The following is a 15,768-nucleotide window of genomic DNA, read 5'->3' as shown; positions in this document are numbered from 1 at the left end:
TTCAGGTTCCCAAGTTCAGACAAAGTGTGTTTCACATTGCAAAGGTATGACCAGATTTCCACACCATTGAGAAGAGGAAAGCAGACACTGTAATAACACCTCCTTCTTTCTTTTTCTTTCTCTCTCTCTCTTTTGGCCTAGAGGAGAGCTGGTGGAAAGGAGTGCCCCCACTAAGGGATTATATTTCCTAGTCTGTTTCAGAGCGTCCTGTCTCCATTTCCCGTCCATTGAGGGCTCGGTCACCCTCCGGCCGTTTCCCACCAGTTTTCACTCTTTTCTAGATACAGCACACAGAAACTCCTGACAGCTGACAGACTCCCCATTGAGCCCTACCTTTTCATGTAGGGAAAGGGGGAGAAAATGAAGAAAACTTGTCTTGAAAGCCTGCAGATTTTCATACCCAAGGAATGTGTTGACCATATGCATCTTAAACCAGACGAGCAGTGTTTGTTCAGCCCTTCGACTTGCCAGTGTGCAGCCCCGTCTATTCCATGCTTGGAAGCAAAAACGCAAAACCAGATTTTCTAGATGTTTCTACCAGTCATCTGCTCAAATAGCAGTGGAGTTGTTTGTCCACAGTCCCTTACATATTAAATTTTATTTTTCATTATGGCATAATTTATCTGTAGGAGACATTGATTTTCACAATGAACTCCTTATCTTCAAAATTTCTTGGCCTTTACATGGAAGTGTACTACTTCATTGTAATTATTATACGCAAGGCTATGATTGAATTGTTAGGGTTACAAAGTAGACTTTCATCTTCTCATATGATTTCCCAGTAATATGGAGATGATGCATTTTGTGTTTATCTTTCCTTTGTACCAGGTTACTAGGATATACCAGAGTTTGTTCTTCTGTCAGTTCTCTATACCTGATAGCAGGTGTAGTTAGTGCTTAAGACCTGAATGTCAAGGTAGTTAGCAGAACTCTCAAAACTTTTCCCACAGAGCATTTCCTCAGGGAGAATTTGAATCCTTTTGAGCCTAATATCTACTGCCCATAGTTGAGTGAATCTAGGAGAAAAACATCTGGCCTAATTTATATTCACAACTTATGGGAAAAATCTAACTGAGACTTCATAAAAGCACTAATTTAGAGTTGGTTAATAGGTAACTCTTATTTGTACTTCTTTCAAAGGGATAGAAATTTTGATCATGTTGGAACTAATCGTTTTTCTTCATTCTGACATCTAAAGGTGGCATTATGGTATAATGAGCTTGCAGCCTGGTTGTATGCAAAACTCAGCTGGTAAAATCAGGACTGAGGAAGGCTAAAAAGCAAATAGGGACTATCTGATTTCATAAAGAATCTTTTGTTGGCAAAGGTAAGTTTTAATGTTCCATTGCCTCCTTAAAGCGACTCAGCCTATACTTCATATCAACAAATACGGGCTGATTGAAACCAGTTCTGTTTGCTTTGTGTCCTGATAAATATGGCCTTCATTTTTCTGGCACGTGGTTTAAGAAACAGGACCAGAAAGGAGGGTTGGATGGAAAATTGGAAAACTTGGCTAATTTTAAGGTAGGTAGAATCAAGTAGAATATTAAAGTAATTGCCCCAGGAATGTATTTAGTGTAAATTGTGTTGGAGATATTTTAATTATATCTTAATTACTTGAGTACAATAAATCTGGTGGGAGATCTTTGACTTGGCTTTTAGTATAAATAGTTATGGTAGATTTTTATGCATGATTTCATTTACAGACAGGAAAGCACATATCACATAAACCTTTGGTCTGTAGAAGGCCTGTAGGTTATATCATTAAATATTGGTGTACCTGCTTCATATTTTTAAATGTTGGCCCTCTTTCTGAAGCCTGGGACTCAGAAATTCTTTTGACTATTATTCATCAGAGTTGAGTTCTGGGTAGAGACTTTTTATTGTGAGAATTACTTATAGCTTTGCCTGGAGAGTTCCTAATGTTATACAATTGTTTAATCTTTTAACTATTGTCTCTGGATGATCAAAGTGCATGCCTGACAAAGGACTAACTCTGAATTTCTGAGTTTTATTTGGTTGAGAATTGGGGTTACCACTGAAAAAGAAGTAAGTTTTCATAATAGCCATTCTGCTATGGAGAGTCTTCCCAGGTGGCTCTGGTAAAGAATCCTCCTGCCAGTGCAATAGATGCAGGAGACATGGGTTTGATCCCTGGGTCAGGAAATCCCCTGGAGGAGGAAATGGCAACCCCACTCCAGTATTCTTGCCCAGAGAAACCCATGGACAGAGGAGCCTGATGGGCTGTAGTCCAGGAGGTCACGGAGAGTCAGATACAACATAGTGACTAAACAACAAAACTTCAGTATCTACAGAAATAGAATGTTCCCCATTAAAATCAAGGTAGAGAAGGGTATTTTTCAAAAGAGAGTAGTATGTTCACAAAACAAGAAGTCTAATACATCACTTCTTCCTTACCATTTATTTATCGTGTTTTCATTCATTAGGTACAAGTTTTTCCATGTGCCAGGTAATTGGATATAAAGCAGCGACCAAAAAGAAACAAAATACAATGTTGACCATAATTACTTCCATGGACTCTGACTTATGATAACATGACTGGAATAGGATAGGGAAGGGTCATTTCTGTGTAGACTAAACTAGCATTTTGAATGAAGATTAAAAAAAAGTCAAGGGTTAATCTCCTTTGTAAGTCATTTCTAAATAAATTAGATATTTCCCACCCTCCCCTCCTCAGCGATAGTAAACCAAAGGATAAGTGTCTCTAGAGATGATGATGGCATGTTTTATTGTATTTCATTTTGGTGTGTGTGTGTGTGTTTGGTAAATATTTGTTAAATCAATGAATTATTGAGGAGGTGATGCTGTTGTCTAGCTCCAGTCAGGAGAAGAGTTACTATTAACTGTGACAAAGCAAGCATCATTGTTTTTGTCATTCTTCAACATTTAAGAGGTCAGAATCAAATAATCCCATATAACAAAGTCATTTTCTACAATTATCTCAAGATATATTTTGCAACTAATTCCTTCTGGCAGCTGCATCTGGATGCTGTGTCATTTCAGGCTAGTCTGTAAGGATAACACTGAAGAATTCTGACTCAGATTGAATGATGAATAATGTTTGCTTTGGAAAAAATTCAATATACCTGCATTTTATTTTCTCTACTGTGCTTTACGGTATAGGGTATATAAATGTGTCTGCTGTTGTTTGAATATTCATTTTTATTTTGTTTTGAAATTGATTTTAAATTAAATATTATATAATTTATACTATATGTATCCATTATATGTTTTATGATATAAAGATTATCTTATATACAATTTAAAGATTATGGAAGTAATTTGTGCTTCTAAATACAAAAATACTTTAAGAATATGAAATTTCCTCCTTCAGCTTTTGCTTTTCTGCCACTCTCCAGGGTAACAATTGTTAGATGTTTGAATATTTTTATCTGGTGTGAATGTGTGTGTGGCAGGGTTGTGGGTGTATTTGTATGTATACCACATGTACTTGTATAAATGCCTTTTCTATATGTATTATTTTTCAACTTGCTTATATTTTTTACTCATCACTTTCTAGTGGATATCCTTCCATATCAGTACATGTTATCCTTCTAATGTCTGTGTATTATTTTGTGGGATGTATGTGCCTTCATTTATTTAACTTTCTCTCTCTTAGATTGTATCTTTAAAAAAAAACAATTTTAGAATGATGTTTTATTGAATATGCAGGATGAGCTGAGGATTTCTGTATGATAAATACCTAATGATAGACTGAAAGTGAAAGTCTCTTAGTCATGTCCAACTCTTGGTTAGCCTTTCCCTTCTCCAGGGGATCTTCCCAAGCCAGGCATCAAACCCAGGTCTCCTGCATTGCAGGTAGACTTTTATAGCTGAGCCACAAGGGAAGCCCAAAAATACTGGAGTAGGTAGTCTATCCCTTCTCCAGTGGATCTTCCCGACCCAGGAACCAAACTGGGGTCTCCTGCATTGCAGATGGATTCTTACCAATTGAGCTATCAGGGAAGTCCAGAATGATAGACTAGATTTGAAAAATGGGACCACTTACCTTTTTACCTTTTAAGAGTACTGTTCAATTACCCTCCAACTAAGTTTGGACTTTTTGCTACAAGGTATCATATTGTGGTGGTGAAACACTTGGAGTTCAGGAGCAAGAATTTGAATCTCGCCTCTGCTTGTTACTTGGGACTAGCCTGGAATAAGTGAATTAATTTATCTGTATCTCAGTTTTCTCATGTACAGAAAAATAATACCTACCTTGACTGGTGACTGTGCAAACTAAATATTTTACTGTAAGTCAAGTTCTTATAAAAGTGTCTCATGTATTTTTATTATAAATTCTTCCCAGTATTATGTAAGTACTACCTGCTATTGTTAACATGAGCACCTTGTAAGGATTCCCAAGATAAGGAAACTTTGGGTCTCAGCTGATTGCTTCTTCATAATGTTATGCTGAAGAGAACACTGACCTTGACCAGAGACTTCCATATGGTTCTCCTACATGTGGACAAAAATACAAATTAAACTTCTTAATTTTCATATTATCTTACTCTGCTGCTGCCAAGTCTGCTTTTCAGAGGTGTCATATCCATCTGTAGTGTGTGCATTCTAACTCACTTCAGTCGTGTTCGACTCTTTACAACCCCATAGACTATTGCCCTCCAGGCTCCTCTGTCCATGGGATTCTCCAGGCAAGAATACTGGAGTGGGTTGCCATGCCCTTCTCCAGGGGATCTTCCCAAGCCAGGGATTGAACCCACGTCACTTATGTCTCCTGCATTGGCAGGCAGGCCCCATACTGCTAGCACAACCTGGAAAGTCCATCTACCTTTAGTAGTAAAGTATAAATAAACTCCAAGTTGTCATTAGGGTATATACTCTTTAACTTAATCATGTTAGATCTTGGGAATACTGTCTACCTAATAGGTCTCAAGTATTATATTTTTGAGCTTCCCTAATGGCTCAGACAGTAAAAAATCTATCTACAGTGCAGGAGACTTGGGTTCAATCCCTTGGTCTGAAAGATCCCCTGGAGAAGGGCATGGCTACCACTCCAGTATTTTTACCAGGAGACTTCCATGGACAGAGGAGCCTAGTGGTCTACAGTCCATGGGGTCGCAAAAAGTCAGACACAACTAAGCGACTAAGCTCACACACACTAAATTTTTATGTTATGCTTAGATTTTGTGAGAGATTCAGCAATATGAACTTATGTATGTTCTGTGTTTGCTTTTGTGAAACTCTCATTGAGGATCCAGCCTATTACCACCCCGTGCCTCTGTATGAATTTCACTTGACATGATCATCTTACTTTAGGGATAGGAAACTTTATCCTCTTTGACAAACCAGTGTTTCTTTCATGAAGCTAATAGGACTTAACTGGTTGTTTGTCTCTATATTTTAGCTGCCTTAGAATTAGTACCATATTCTAGGTCAGAATCACAGCAGCTTGATCACAGGGCATGATTTCCTGGTTTTGAAATATTCCCTATATTTTCTTTTTTAAATTAGTGCCTATTTCTAAAAAGAATGTATAATAAAGTAATAGAGAGGTTAGATCCTATGTTTTAGATGAAATAATAAAATGATAAAATATGAGCTTGACAAACGAGACACTGAAAAAAATCTGCAGATATGACCAGGGGTGCTGCTCATAACCGTGGGGAAGACCACAGAGAGCAGGGGGGTGATTTTCCAAGAGCTGAAGCACTGTATGACCGTGTGACTTTGGGAGAGTCAAATGAGCATGCCTGCATTTTAGTTGCCTCACCTCTCATAAAATGAGGGTGTTACTACTTCCCATGATGATAAAGTGGTGGTTGTGAGGATCAAGTAAGCTTGTATTTATGTTAGAACAGAATTTGATGCAGGGCGGAGACTGGGTGTTTTCTATTGTTATTATTATAACAAAAGAAAAAAACTTTTTGAAATTACAGACTGCAGAGCTTTATCTCAACTCTCAGTAAAATTCTACAGAGCATTATTAAACAGAAATGGAAGTAGTGATCCCTGGAAGGCATTATGGATTCTCTAAGTTAATTCATGTCAAACTAAATTAATTTATTTTTGATAGGATTATTAACATACAGCAGGAGGATGCGCCTGGTGGAGCTAAATTTCAGCCAGTCATTTGACGTATTCTCTTGTGGGACTCTTTTAAAACTGATGGGCAAATATGAACTGGGCGATAGTATAATTAAATGAATTTTTAGCAGATTGAGCTTCTATAGGCAAATTATACTGATTGGCTCATCAGTATCATTTTGAAAGGAGATCCCAGCGGCAGCCACATGGTTTGTGACTTTGTTTTTCCTTGCATTATCCTCCTGTCAGGAATAACTTCGAGAAATCCATCAAATCATGTTTGTCACATGTGTGGATATCACAAAATAAAAAGGGAAACTGAACAGTTGGACAAGGGAATAATGATTCCAAAAGAAGTTTGGAAGCTTGGATGAACAACCTGCACCTAAACAGATGAAATTTAACTCAGATAAATATTTCTCCAGTTTGTGGATAAAGCAAAATGTACCTCTTACCTTAAATAATCAGATATTAGAGGGTAATAGGATTTCAGAGCCTGCAAAAATGGATTGAAACAAACGCTAGTGCATAAAGATGCATTTCTGTGTGGCGAGTTTGGAAAATATACCGCAGAATTACGCATGTGGCTTCAGAAGCAAATGTTGAACGATCTGGAAGTTTTAGTTGATTGACAGTGTGAGGACTGCTGAAAAAGAGCAAGTGTTCTGTTAGATTGTATTAATGTAATTATATGAGCTAGAGAAATGGAAGTAATAGGTTTACTATACAGATTATGTTTCAATCAAACTACATTTGGAATATTTATCAATGGTATTCAACTAATTTACTTTAATTAGGATAGTTCTTAAAGATATGAATTACAGATGACATTAGCAAATTCAAGAATATTCAAGGAAAGATGATTTGGGAGGTAGTCTGCAAGCTATGTTATGAGGATGGATGGAAGAAACCAAGGATCCATTAGCCTGAAAATAAAAGGAGGCTGGGACTTTCCTGGTGACTCAGTGGTAAAGCATGCACCTGCCAATGCAGGAGACCTGGGTTCGATCTCTGGGTCAGGAAGATCCCCTGTAGAAGGAAATGGGAACCCACTCCAGTATTCTTGCCTGGGAAATTCCATAGACAGAGGAGCCTGGTGGGATACAGTCCATGGGGTTGCAAAAGAATTGGACACAACTTAGCGGCTAAACAACCAAAGGGAGGCTGGGTCCCTAATAGTGTTTTCAAACAGGTGGCATTATATCATGTGAATAAATTATTGGATCCCATTTTAGAAATTCATATAGCACAATTACCTTACTTTAAGCTCCCGTGGTAGCCAAATGGTTGTAATTGAATATTAAATATTTGTCACATTCAAAGGCAAAAACCAGGACTACATAGCAGAAGTAATAGGAAACCAGAATTTTTGCTTGATACACAGAAGAAACATTTTAATAGTCAGTAGGTTCTGAATAGGCCATCTGCAAATTTCTATGGTATAAGACTATTTCTTCTTTATTAAAGAGATGTCTGACTTTTTAAGACAGGTTTCATATGTATCTTCATTTAAATAATGATTAATGTATTTCTTTTACATTTTTTGGAACATTGTGGAAATTCCAGATCTCTCACTTGTGTTTTCTTTCTGTGTGTAAAAGGAATGTCAACTGTTTGTCAAGCTTAGAAAATTATTTAGGTACAACAAGCTTGCCAAAATCCCACAGGAAATTAGAAGTCATCTCTGGGTTGCATAGAATTTTATCTGCAGATTTAGGTAGTGGTCACTGTCTGAACTGTTCCAGGCTTCAGAAAACCATCTCTGTACTCTGAGCCCTGCTCAGGTTTTATGAAGCTGAGCCACCAAAATAATTTTACTGTAAGACAGATCTTCCTTCTGATGGACATTCTATAATACTATGTATTGTAATTGCTAGAAAGTTCATCTTTAAGTATATGTTGATGGAAGTAAGTTGCCGCTTCTGGTATTCTCTATTTTTGCTTGATTTGTAATACAAACACACTGGATGATTCGTCCCCACAGGGTGCTTTTCTACCTAGAGAGCAGAGCAGTGTCTGAAAGAGTGCCCTAGTGGATAATCCCTCTTGTTAAACACCGGGAGGAAGACTTTGGGTTGGTGAAAGCAGACACCGGGTGGTGCAGGTTTACATCTGAATCCACAGGGAATAAATTTGACCATGATAGGGAATGGGGTTGGTGATATGTGTCTAACCTGATTTGTAGAAACCCTCGTGCAGTTTAGGCAGGAAATTGCAAAGAAAGACACCATCTAATGTCCATTATTATTATTATTTTTCTGTAGCTCCCTTCTTTGTGTTGAAAAGATTCATGTTTCTAGGCTGTGCTCAAAGGAGGCATTTTTCCCAGCCAATAGTATTTAGCTAATGTTTACTAACACATGTTGCAGTAGGCAGTCATTTGGCATCCGGAAATAATCAGTGCTTTACACTCAAGCTCCCATTTAGTCCTCACAATATTTTTCTAAAAGAGAAAATTAAGAAACTGAGTTCAAGGAGGTTAAATATCTAAGATCAGACAGCTAGTGAGTAGCAGTTCCTGGTTTATCTGACTTCCTTGTTATGCTATCAAAATTCCTAATGTGCAGCAACTCAAAACTAACTTGGTCTCCATCGACGCCTGCTTAATGGTGCTCTAATCTGATGCTACAGACGTGAATGAGGATCAGGGTCTTCGATCGCATGAGCCTTGCAGTGTCGCTGGAAGAATATCATTAAACAGATAATGCTAATTAAGGACAGCTATGACAGGCGCTGCCATGGGAAAGTACAGGTTAAACCGTTATCTGAGAGTTCAAGGAAATATCTGATTTGTTCTGAAGTGGGAGATTGCTGAGAGAGGGATGATGAGCTGGATGTTGCGTATAATATCTTGACTCCAGGCACACGGTTTCTGTGAGAGCCTTGTGCTCAAGATGAGAAACAATTTAACTTAGTAGAAGGAGCAAACTTGTGTTGGGTAGAACCATTGACTTCCTACTGCCAGGTTTCAGAGACTCTTTATCTTCTTGGACACCTTTTCTTCTAGGTGAAGTTGGCCTGACTCACAAAGCTTTTATAAGAAAATTTTGCATGTTTTAAGTCACACATTCACAGATACTACTACAGCATGTGATTTCCCCATAAAGTGCAGACAAGTAGAGTAGAAAAATTGTGGGTGTCATCTTTGGGGCTTCCCTGGTGACTCAGTGGTAAAGAACCCATCTGCCAATGCAGGAGATGCAAGAGACGCAGGTTTGATCCCTGGGTCAGGAAGATTTCCTGGAGAAGGAAATAGCAACCCTCTCCAGTATTCATGCCTGGGAAATCCCATGCACAGAGGAGCTGGTGGGCTACAGTCCGTGGGATCACGAAGAGTCAGACATGACTCAGCAGCTGAACAACGAGTATCATTTTCATACCCTTAGCTAGTAACCACATATGTTAGAAGTGAGAACCACCTCACTGAGGTATAGATATTGGGCTCTGGGCAGGGTGCTGTCACTCTTTGTGTGATTCATTTTCTTATCTGAATACTGCCAGCCATTCAAATTCATGTCTCATGAAAATGACATGGACCTTTGAGGTTTCTCAAGAAGAGTGGAAATAGGGAATGTTAAATATATGAAGGCAGGAGGAGAAGGGGAAGACAGAGGATGAGATGGTTGGGTGGCATGGCTGACTTGATGGACATGACCTTGAGTAAGCTCTGGGAGTTGGTGATGGACAGGGAAGCCTGGCATGTTGCAGTCCATGGGGTCGCAAATCGTAGGACACGACTGAGTGACTGAATTGAAGTATATGAATCCAGGAGTCTATTGTAATACAAGTAAAACCTCTGGAGACTTAGTAAGGATGTGGTGTCTAACATATATTAGCTGCTTTTAATTATATTTAAACATTGTCATCATCAATATTATCATGTGTGAAAGTCCTGTCCTTCTACAAAGTAGCTTTATGACCTTGGACCAGTTACCTCTCTTTAGTGCATTTCAGTTCAGTTCAGTTGCTCAGTCGTTTCTGACTCTTTGCGACCGCATGAATTGCAGCATGCCAGGCCTCCCTGTCCATCACCAACTCCCGGAGTTGACTCAAACTCATGCCCATCGAGTCGGTGATGCCATCCACTCATCTCATTCTCTGTTGTAGCCTTCTCTTTCCTTCAATCTTTGCTAGCATCAGGGTCTTTTCGAATGAGTCAGTTTATCTTGGGGTACTAGAAATGACTTTTCTGGGTAAGCTTTAAAATGTTTGACACATGGTATTCCTGGACCAGAAAAGTGCTGAAAGAATGAACCTAAACAGAAATCATTCTTAGCATGGCCTGTGTCCTCAGTGATTCAGCAAATATCCCTTTCCATCTCTTTCCTATATTGCTACCTTTTTTTTTGCAGATTTTTTTTTCCTCTTCATATGGGGTATGTAGATATCTGGGGAAGAGCAGTCTGAGATAGACTCTTGTCTGTCTTGTCTCAGAGTTGCATAAATGTTCATGTCTTTGAGATAGGCTCTGATGTAGTTGGGCTTCCCAGGTGGCACTAGTGGTAAAGAACCCGTCTGCTAATGCAGGAGATATAAGAGACATGGGTTTGATCCCTGGGTCAGGAAGATTCCCTGGAGGAGGCTATGGCAACCCACTCCAGTAGGCAGGAGTGCTAGAGTGGTGGGCTACAGTCCATGGGATCACAAAGAGTCAACCACAAGTGAAGTGACTTAGCATGCCTGCATATACGCTGATATAAGTTAGTCACGTCAGTAAGGAAGGTGACATCCAGTGGGTTGTTTACCAGTTCTGCACATCTATTCATGCCTTCTGGAAAATACAAGGGAATCCATTGTTAGGGAGGCCATTGATAGTATGCGTGCTTTGTGTCCTTAGCCATGGAAATTCCACTTTGGTTTGAGCAGTGCTGAGTCTGCAACCTGTTGGGAGTAGCAGTGCAGGAGACAGAAGATAGTTGAAAATTGAAAGGACTTTAGTACATGAGAAGGAAGTATGAGAGGCATAAGGTCCAACTCTTAGGGAGACAGAGTCAAGTGGAATCACAAATGTAGCTCTAACACAGGAGAGCAATTTGTTTTACGAAGAAAGAAAGGGCATTTTATGTAAAGATTGAACACTGTGACAGACTCTGATTTGTATAGAAGAGACAGTGATATCTGGCCAAAGGTTTCTAATTACAGCCTTCTCTTGGCAGCCTTCTCTCGGCTAATAATTCTAGCTACAGATTTTCTTAGGGAAATGGCAGTTTTAGGGGCCTGTTTTTGAGGAAATAAATTATAAAACAGCTCCATTTTCAGCAAAAAGTTTTTTGAAAGGGACTAGAAAAGATCATTTTTTAGCCAAAGTAAATAATGTAGGAAAAAGAAAACATAGAACTATTGGAAAGGAGACACAATTCATAGTTTTTGTAGAAAATGTGATTTTATTCTTCTATGCTATTAGAACTATGAAGAATTCAATTAGCTGTTCATATAGATAATAATTATCACAGCTCAGTGACTTTTGTATGTAGCAATAAAATGTGAGAATATTTTATGAAAAAGTATACTCAGAGTTGCAACCCAAAATATAAAGCACTTAATAAAAAGCCTATTACAGTTTATAAAATAAAACTCAAACACGGAACAATGTGTGTACATTTCCTGAAAGTTTAATTAGAATGTCTCATTTAATTCCAATCTAAGTTTCATTTAGAAATATAAAGAAGTGAGCAATGAAAAATTTAAGAAGGAATAATGAGAGCCGTGTCCTATCCAGAGAGTGAAGTATACTGTAATGTCACAGCAGTTTAAATAGGGTGGTGTTGGCACAGGCATTGACTGAAAGTCATTGAACATAGGGGCTTCCCTGATAGCTCAGTTGGTAAAGAATCTGCCTGCAATACAACAGACCCGGTTTGATTCCTGGGTCAGGAAGATCCCCTGGAGAAGGGATAGGCTACCCAATCCAGTCTTCTTGGGCTTCCCTTGTGGCTCAGCTGATAAAGAATCTGCCTGCAATGCGGGAGAACTGGGTTTGACCTGGATTCTCTTCAGTCTGGCCTGGAGAGCAACTCCATGGACTGTACAGTCCTTGGGGTCACAAAGAGTCAGACACGACTGAACGACTTTCACTTCACTTCACAGGGGAACATAGCAGGACCTCTGGGTGAGCCCCAGAGATAGTGGTTTGCAGTCATTTCAGAGACCCTGAAAATTCCCAGAAGTGCCTTTGGCCATTAGACTGAGTAAATGCTGGGGCTTCTGAGCACTCTCATCACTACCTCAGCAACAGCTCTGCTTTGCGTGCGAAGTCCCTTCAGTCCTGTCTGACTCTGTACGACCCCATGAACTGTAGTTCACCAGGCTCCTCTGTCCGTGGGATTCTTCAGGCAAGAATGGGTAGCCACTGGGATGGGTAGCCATTCCCTTCTCTAGGGGAATCCTCCCTACCTAGGGATCGAACCCAAATCTCCTACATTGCAGGCAGATTCTTGACCACCTGTGCCTTTTATATTGGGTTTCCACATTTTTATGTTGTTTTCACATCCAGAAGTGTTTCCATCGCTCTAATTGTAGTATATGGCAGAAGATGCCTCACTAACCATAAACCATAAACTGGCTTATGAAACAAATTGTGTTGGGGAATCTTGACCTATATTAACAGTAGGTGGGGGCTTAAGTTAATTCTTCACAAGGCTGCAAACAGATGCATTCTGAATTGATTGATGGGATTAAAAATGAAAGCAGAAAATACAAGAAATATTTGTAGATAAATTACCTATTCTCTGGATAAAAGGAATGTCTAAACATAAAAGCAGGTAAAGCCACAATGGAAAAGTCACATAAGTAGTTATGTGAAAATAGAATACTTTATGTGTCTTCATAAATATCAAAAAATAAGTAACATAAAGAATACAAATCTGTTATTAATGTGCCCAATAATGAATGTTATTTTAATATATAAATAGCTTTTTACACATTAGTAAGAAAGACAGAGATATCCCATATGGTATTCATTTGAAAAAAACCTTTGTTCTCATTAGTATTTACAAAAGTATAATTAGAGTAACAATGAATTACAACTTATTTGACCTACCTAGTTGGTGAATATTGTGAAAAAGATAATGTTTAATCCTGGCAAAGTTGTGGAGAGAGGCAGGTTCAGTTCTGCTTGGTGAGAGTATAAATTGTTAAAATATTTTTCAAAACAGTTGGCAGTGTATCAAGAGACATGACAGAGCTCATATCCTTTGACTCAATAATATTCTAAGAACATTACATTCAGTGTATTCTTTGGGAAATTATTTTTGATCGTAAGCTTACTAGTGCCATTTTGTTTTCTATAATACAGGTATGAATTTGCATTTTTCCAGCTTTTTTTCAATCAGAAAACAAGACTTTTAAAATTATCATTATCCATGGTGAACTCTAAAATTGGAATTTCTATATTTTGTCATAATTGTATTGTTATTGCCCAAGACAGTTTGAACCTGTTTTGATTATCTGAAATATTTATTGGCCCTCTTACTAATCTTACTAGGATACATATTCTTAAAAATTGTATATAATCCCACTCTCTTCACTGCTCTATTGCATCCTTGACCCCTGTTTCTAAGAGGTAGGTACAAGGTGGAAAACAATTGGAAGAATATGTTAAACTCAGATTAAGTGTTAGATATCACTTCATTCACAAATGCTAGTTGTATTTGAATATGTCAAGAAAGGTAATCCAGGAAGTGTGGTTTTTAAGGACTTAGGGAACACTGCATAGCCAAGACATTGATTCCCGGCGTGTGTGGGTGCTCCCTCAGTCTGACATTTGGGGCTTAGTTTCCCTCTGACTGTGGCTCCTTCCCGCTGTTGTGTCTGAGTGTGGCTGCCTGCTCGTCTGATTCACGTCTCTGCCGCGTGTCATGTTTTTTCAGTGCTATCCATGGTATTGTTCCGTGAAAGTAATTTCTCTCTCTCTCGTTCTCTGAATGTTCCCACAGCCAGTTCAGTGAAGCTTGTTCACACCCAGGCCCCCTCCTGCTCTGTCCCCTCTCTCTGTCTTGCAGGAACTGAGGATGGCTCCTGGTGTTGTGTGTGGCTTCCTCATTTCCTTCCTGCCTCTCATCCACCTCGCGATGTAATTCTTCACACTTTTACTTCCTCTGTAGAGTAGGACGTGATGTCATAGAGAAGGGGACAGGGCTATCCAAATCCTCTCCATGGCTGGGAGGAGCTGCCAAGGTGTGCTGAGGGGCCTGTACTCAGGAAGAGAAACAGGGAGTCCTCCACAGTGAGTAACCCCACTTTCGAGTGCACCCAACTTTCCATGAAAACCTTACCCAGTACACTGGAGTTTCCTCTTCCGCCCTTTCTAGATTTTAATCAGTTTGCCTTTTGGATATTCCCAGTTCAGCTCAATAGGCCTCCTTTCTCTCCCTTCTCCTCTGCCCACTCTCTTTTCTGCCATCCTGTGTCTCTCCCCTCTAGTTTCCCCCTTCCTTGCTTGCTTCCTCGTGTATGTGTGTGTCTGTTGACCTTCTGCCTCTCATACCTTCTATGAGAGACCATTGGTATCCCCAGCATTGCCTGTCCTTGGGGGTGATGCCCACCTTCTATCTAGTCCATGTGACCACAGCATCGCCTTTCATGAGTATGAACTGTTCTGCAATACTGACGGTTCTTTTTATTTTAAAAATTCTGTCCGCTTTTTTGTTCTCGTGTCCGTACCTTTCCTGCCTTTCTTTGTGACCTAATCTTTCCCCCTTTTCAGCTCTTTCATGCAGTTTCCTTCTTGCCTTTTTTAAGCCAGTATTTTTACACTTTAGTCCTCTACCCTGTACAGCTGTGCCTATGTTCCCCCCGCCCACCCCTGATAGTTTTCAGTCCATCCCTCCTAATAGTCTCCTCTCTGAGGACAGTTTTCCTCCTTTCCTATTGACATACTTGTTGCTACGCTCTTTCCAGTGTAGCATGTTTCGATGTTCTTTAAAGAATTGTCATCTGCAACTAAGGGACTGACCAGATTGGGAAAAACGGGGACATTTTCTGGGAACTAGAGGTGAGAACAGAAAAGTGGCCTTAATGGTGAGGAGGGGCAGGCTGTGTATAATTCATTAGATAGCCACAAGGAGCAGATCCCCAAGGAGCAGAAGCCTTGCCAGTGACCTTTTTGAAATTTAGCCATTGATAGTAGAAGAGATCACAGAGCTCTTGTAAATGTATTTGGAAGCCTTTTCAATTTAAAATTTGCCTTAAAAATTCTCAATTAGTTCTCAATTATTATGATAATTCTGGTCTGATAATCATAGTAATCATAAATTAGGACTCTAGAATCACTAAGTTGCATGGGGCCATGACTTGTGCAGAAACTCCTGTACAGAAAATTTAAGTATTGGGTTGACCAAAAGGTTCATTTGGGTTTTTCCATAAGATGTCCTAGAAAAATGAACTTTCTGGCCAATGCAATAGGTGTCATCTACCCTTGGAAGAAGTCATGGTGAAGATATGTGTAGACTCGTACCAGATGTGGTCCTCGTAGCCCTTGTTCGTGAATAGCGTGGGGACCATTGTGTACTGCTTTCGCTACATGTAGTTCAGTCCTGGGGTAAATAAAAAGCCTTGATTTCTAGGGCTGATGGTCTGATGCCTGTGGAAATAATTAACTGTGTCCCATGTTATTTCCGGAGAAGGCAATGGCAACCCACTCCAGTACCCTTGCCTGGAAAATCCCATGGACGGACGAGCCTCGTAGGCTGCAGTCCATGGGGT

The 15,768-nt window shown here is 39.5% G+C and overlaps 1 protein-coding gene across 1 annotated transcript in view; it reads left to right on the top strand.

The window, feature by feature from the left end:
• The window catches only part of ASXL3 (ASXL transcriptional regulator 3), a 187,866-nt gene that overhangs the window by 17,967 nt on the left and 154,131 nt on the right, over positions 1 to 15,768 (top strand). The window lies entirely within an intron of this gene.

The sequence above is a fragment of the Dama dama genome, chromosome 27, assembly GCF_033118175.1.
Source record: "Dama dama isolate Ldn47 chromosome 27, ASM3311817v1, whole genome shotgun sequence".
NCBI lineage: Eukaryota > Metazoa > Chordata > Mammalia > Artiodactyla > Cervidae > Dama > Dama dama.
The sequence above is the reverse complement of the archived record's forward strand: the minus strand, read 5'-3'. Positions and strand labels throughout refer to the sequence as shown.